This window comes from Echinococcus granulosus (genome assembly GCF_000524195.1).
Source record: "Echinococcus granulosus chromosome Unknown EG_S00178, whole genome shotgun sequence".
In the NCBI taxonomy this organism is placed as follows: domain Eukaryota; kingdom Metazoa; phylum Platyhelminthes; class Cestoda; order Cyclophyllidea; family Taeniidae; genus Echinococcus; species Echinococcus granulosus.
In genome coordinates, this window is record NW_020170558.1 from 96,069 (window position 1) to 102,668 (window position 6,600).

Genomic DNA, 6,600 nt, shown 5'->3' on the forward strand with positions numbered 1-6,600 from the left:
GCTTTAACAATGAGGTCACTGCATGTTTACCTGATCAGCGCCTATGTCGATATCAAAAGCTTGTGTACTCGACAAAATAAGTCGCAAATTCTATTTAATTAGCAGTGACTATACGAAAAGTGTGCGAAAAGAGAAGTACAAGTATGCTAAAATGTTGGTTTTATATATACAAATGTGATTAAGTATATTGAATGGCATTCCCTGCTACTGCGTATCTACGCCCCGCTCGCAAGCGTCAAACCACACCCACTTAACACAACAGCCAACAGTTAGCCCACATGGAAACATTCTGTCAGAGTGCCAACTCGTATGTATCATGCTCCTCAAGATGCGTTCCATTTTTTTGAATGCTAGTTGCTGAGATTGAGTTAACGTCACCTAAGCTCGCTCTAAATCAAGGTATAAAAGATCTCACTTCATCGCTCACAATGACTTGGCTTTAAATGCTAAACCACCCAATCAGCAGCCGGTGATGGCCCAATTAAAACTCAGATGAGCTCTGCTGAAGTGTGTTTTTGGATGCTGAGTCCAACTCCCTGGATAGGATGTATTTGGTCTATCAACAGTCGGCTCGGCAGTATCTGCTCCGTCGTTCACGCTGGCCTTTACCGCGTAAGCTGGAAATGCACATCCTCTTACAACTCGTCCTTATCTCGCCTACACTCCAGAGCAAATGGTTCGACTCATGGACATTGACGCTAGGCAGTCGGTCAGGTCTTAAACACTGAGGCCTCTCTTGAGCAAAGCAGAATAAATTAAGCGTCGCTCTGATCACTAACTCACAGAGATGGCAATGTTAATGGTAATAGGGATTTGGCTTAGTCAAAAAACTGAGGTGTTTTGAAAAATTCAATGAAGCCACCTATCGATGGACAAATTTGCAGTCAGGAAATAAGAAGCTTAGATTATGTTGTTTATGAAAATCCTACTTTTCCAGCTAATCCTTGTGCAAGCAACTTTTCAACGAACAGCATTTATCAAGGTAATTCACAGAATATAATAAGCGACACCACTAGTCACCTGATTGGTAAAAGCTGAAAGATAAACATATTGTTACTTACAAATGGAATTTATTATGTAAAAAAGTGGATGACTGTTGATCACTTAGTACAAGGTTGCAAATGCTTGATCCATCCAAACAGCAGATGTGATAGCGATGCATTAAATAAATGATGTCAAATTCGGCGCACTAAGATTCGGTTCCCATTGGAACTCAAATAAATCCATATTTGTAATATAGCTGAATGCTTGACACGAGGAATGGTTTTGCACCACTACATCACTGCGATGAGTAGATAATATTTGCTTACAACCTTCTCAACCGTTCTCGAATTTGAGATTAGAGCGTCTAGTATCCTTTTTTGGTAAATATTGGCCACTGTTGAATGCCGTCTGACGACCATTGGCATTATTAATTGTGTTTTTGCTTCCATATTGAATTGGAAATTTTGATTTGATCGATTGTTTCGGATTTCTTTGGTCGTAAGTTTTGTGTCTTTTCTTAATGAGTGGTTACTCTGCATATAATGTGGATTTGGTCAATTTCTTTAGAAGCGTGTATCAGAAATTAACGAATCCAATTGCCAAAATTAGTGGTTTTTATGACTTTCTACTAGATGAGCCCATTTGAGTTAAAATTGCACCAAAGTTTTTTTGTTAAAGACGTTAGAGATCGGATCGTCTCTTAAATGAAACGTTACCTTCAACTAGTAGCAGTAGTACTTAAACTGTTTGTACATGTGCATCAGCGGCTGAGGTGCGGAACGAAGAATGGAATTTATCGCATTAAATTTCAGTAAAGCGAAATAAGTGTAAGCACATGTTTTCTGCACTCAAATTTACACTATCTGCTGCTTATTTGCACGATTTAATATCCTCATTCTGGCAGTTGAAATATTCTTTTACCTGCTTTTTCGTGAGTTGCGGCAAAAAGCGCTTGATCTTGGCAAAGTATTCAATCCAACGCCTACAGCAACCCGACAGGTCTATGAAACCGCGAAGTTCCTTATGTGTGGCCGGTTTTAGCCAGACACTCACACGCTTTGTGCAGACTTCATTTAGTGCCATCCCGTCTAGCAAGACAGTTCATCTCAGACCGTTGACCGGGTGTGGCAAGAACAGGCATTTCTTTGGTGCTGGACTGTCTACGAGACACAGGTATGACTCGAAATCCAGTCTCAGTTTGGTATTATGCTCTCGAATACCTCCAACGAAGACAGAAATGTCATCCAAGTGTATTGTGAAACATTTTATGAGTAATCCAAATCGTGAGGTTTGTATAAGGCGCATAATCTGGAATCCATAAAGCTCGTTTAAGAACTTTGAAACCTGCATTTTCATCATCCGTTCCCCCCATTTTAGTCCTAGCCCAGCGAATGACTATGACCCATGTGGAGAGTCTAACCATTCATTTACGTGGAGCAGAGAGACGGCATCTCTCTGATAAATTGCCTTTAGCGTCCTGTTGTAGCTTTATCGTCCTAATGTTTGAGGAGGCACCTTCAGCAAAATTCGGGACGGCTTTAGTGCTGTGTAGGTAACCGCCTCCGAGAATTATGTTCCAAGAAGAAATTTGGGTGTGTGGGATGTCTCAGCATTTGGGTTCCTTGGCCTGCAATGACATAATGACGTATTACCTCTCACTGCCACATGCTTTTTTCTACTAAAAGTAATCCTCTAAAACAGTGGAATAGTCCTAGTCTTGACACTTAACAATAATTTGGCTACTTTAGGGTCAAAGACCTTTTTACTGGATGACATTTGCAGCAGTTGATTTTATGGTTTTGATCAATTGTCAGCGTTAGGGCACGTGTTGACAGTGTCACAAGGGATCACATATAATAGGCGGAAGGACACAATGAATAATGATGAGGGCTGATGCAAAACATGACTGCTCTGTTACGATATTTACACAGATCTTTTGGTTATGAAAGAGAGTAGATATCTCCTGTTTCGTGATACAATAGTGCTTCTCCGTTTGCTACAGACGAAAAAGCCTCTTTCAGACTTGATGTATTCAACTTGACTTGTGCTTGTCTAAATAGGTTGAAGAGTTCTGAATGTTATGTAGAGTTTTTAAGACCTTCAGGAAGCAGCTTTTGTGGCAAACAGTTGACTGCCCTAAGGCATGGAATCATTAGTAAGAAGTTGCGAGATGGGCAGGCTTTAGCTACCTCAGACTTCACCCAGTCAGACTCGCCATTTAGATATCTCCTGTTTTCTGGTGCGGTAGTGTTTCTTTACCTGCTACAGACGAATAAGCCTCTTTCTCACTCGTTTTTTACCTTGATTTATGCTTGTTCAACTGCGATGAAGAGTTTTGAATGCTATGTGTGGTTTTTAAGATCTTTAAGAGCCAGCTCCTGTGGCAAACAATCGACCGCCTTAAGGATTGGAAGCATTAAATAGTAAGACGTTGAAAGCTGTGCAGGCTTTAGCTGCCTCAGACCTCACCTGGTCAGACTCGCCGTTTAGTGGTAAGCGGCCTTTAATACCACATAGCCAACTCAAAATTAGCGAAGTTTAGAAGTCTTTTCAGATCTACATCCTAAATGAAGTATATGTACCTGACCTACAAAGAAAAAGAATTGCAAAAATAGAGGAAAGGTTTATTTATTTTCCCCCAATTTGACGTTATTACTAAGAATGCTTACTGTGGGAAGTGAATAAATCTTTCCCTGCGACTCTCAAATGAAACTTACACAAATCAGACTCGGAAGGGAAAATGGATTTGAATTACACAACACGCGCTGATATCATTAAAACTGGAAAGAATCCTATTGTGGTGTACTAGCCAGATATTTGTTAAAATAGTTCGTTTAACGATGCAGCTGGAGTCATTCACCAAATTTTTGGCCCACATTTTGCTCTTACATCATATTTTCCAGCACTTTAAATTTAGGTTTTTACGGGCTGTGGCCTCTTAGGAAATATATTAATTGCTACGATGATGACAATAATCAAAAGACCATATTTAAATGAGCAACAGTTCAAATTTCGTTGGCTAAACGCAGTAATTTTACTTCACAAAACGAAGGCAGCTATGGTAAATGATTGAATGCGCAGACTCACAATAAAAGAACCCTCAGATCAGCTGCCGATTATGCGTTCGGCAACTCGACGATAAATGGTTGAAAGCAGACTAGTGCAGACAATTTGGGGATATGTAGTAAAAGCAATAATGTTATGAGAATCACTGGCTGTAGCTTAAAATGGTCCTGTAATTTTAACCAGTCGTTGGTTGTGAATCGCTACAGCTCCTGTTTAAATGGAGAACTTGATGGGCAAGTCTACGAGATACATCAACGATGTCGAGACCTAATACCTTTTTGTCCTTCTGCGTGACCCATTTTCCTGACATATAAGCTATAGCTAATGGCATCGGAAAGAACTGTGACTGTAGACAGATAAGTATGATAAGAAGTGCCCCAGAATGTGTCAATGGTAGCATAAAATGCGGAAAAAAACTGGATGAAAATCATTTTGTATTTGCTCGGGCTTCTCTGCCACTGACTCTACCATGAATTTTAATGGGATTCTAACCAGAACTATAGGCTTTAATTAAGTTAAGTAGAAATTATGGTAGGGTGCAAAAACGAGTCTGCAATTTTGTCTATAAAAATACACAAAGTTAGCGATTTTGTGTTAGGTGGATGAAAGGCCTACGTTCCGAAGCACAACCGGTAGCACTTATATAGGAAAGGTATAATTTTAACATTCAAATCACAACCATCAAAGGATGTCAAGCAAAAGGACGTCAATGAGATTTCCTCAGTCAAGAGAATTGTAGAATGACTCCTGATAGGAATTCAAGGCGATTTGGACGTCAAATTACTTAATGGGTGACCTCCTTTTGGTGAATCAAGGCCACCTGGCGGTCAAATCGGGCAGGAAATGTCCAAATGTTCCAAAACGTTTGGTTCTAAATGCTAACCAATACCCTGATTATTGGAGCACTTTGAAGAATACCACACCTTTATACTCAGCACCTCACAGGACTGATGTAACATTACTTAGTTACACTCACTTTCGGTACAAATAGTCACTACATTAATCTTCAAATTTCAAGCAAAGCTAATTGTCCGATATAGCAACACCTTTGCATTCGCTTACTAATCAAATGTTAGCCTTTTCTTCATCCGTATTGCTTTGACTAAGCAAATTTTATTGACTTCTCTTCGAATGCCTCTCGACCTTTAGTTACCCTAGTGAATAATTTCCGACGGCCATCGGCACGGTTGAGTAGATTTAACATAGCTCCTTTCCAGACTTCTAAAGTTCTCTCAAGTTTAAAGTTTAAACGGTCGCGTTGCAAACTCTTTTAGTTAAAATTATTTTGTCTATCTATGTTTCTTCATATAAATTGCTGAGATCCCATTAAACGGTCAGTCTTTCATCAAATGAAAAGTGAATCCAACGGCGACATTCAAGAATTGCCATTTAAGCGACACAGTCGACCATAAGCAGGATTGCCGATCTGCCTACTGAGCACCTACATCACAGTACATCAAATTGATAACATTAGTATTATGTTAATATTCTATTCGCTAAATATATTGTTGACGCCTTTTTGAAGGCAGTTTGTTCTATGAACAGGATCAGCGAGGCTCATTAAAAATTCCATAGTAAGTAAGATCTGTTGTACGCATCATAAAACCGCTTCATCGGTTTGCAGGCATGAAGATGATGAGGAAGTTTGGTTGAGGAAACATAAGCAAACATGAGGATGAGAAAATGCGTTTGCTTAATTTGCAGCATTTACGACAGAGGGTAAGAAAAATGCACGTGATTCCTTAAGCAAAGGGTGAGTTGTCTACGAGGAGGTACTAAAAGCTAAGAAGTTTGCATTTCTCTTGCATTGATTTTAATACAATTGTGCTGCGACTAGATATAAATGAGCAAAGAAATGTCGTTGCTAAATGTAGTGACACGCCTTAGAAGAAAAAATGCAGTGTCATTAATTTGATGTTAATAGTGCCAATCCATTGATTGAATTCAATCTTTAGACAGCCTGACCAATTCGCTTCGGCAGCAATCGTTAAAAGTGACAGGTTGATTTAAAAATTATGAACTTGACCAAAAGCCATGTTGGCATTTGTGACGCTTTGGAAGGAGTCAAACTTCCTTCGGGTCATAAATCCATCACTTTAGTGTGGTTATGGCTAGGTTTAAAGATGAACATGATGACAGGTTTAAATAAGCGGCAGTCCATAGTGGAAAAGGTAATGACGTTGTTTCGTGACCCTTCGACTCCAAGTATTCTTATCCATGATGCATTTTAAACCAAAATCAATGTTACGAAATTGTCCCGTGTGCAAATAAAATAGTAAGCTGCTCGAGCGCGATCAAACGTTTCCTTCAGGTGAAATTTGGACATTTGGTTTGTCCATTTTTTATTAATTAGAAAATTAAATGAGTAATTAACTTACCAATTATCATTGATGTGCAGAACAAGGATAGAGTCAGATGGAAACCTGCGCGTGGATGCTCAGACATTTGTGTCTGTATGGGTAGAATGCAATTATGGGCCAGGTAGTTGGTACGGTGGAATAAAAGATGGAAGCTGTTGAGGTCAAATGTTGCCTTAAAAGCAGCAAAGGG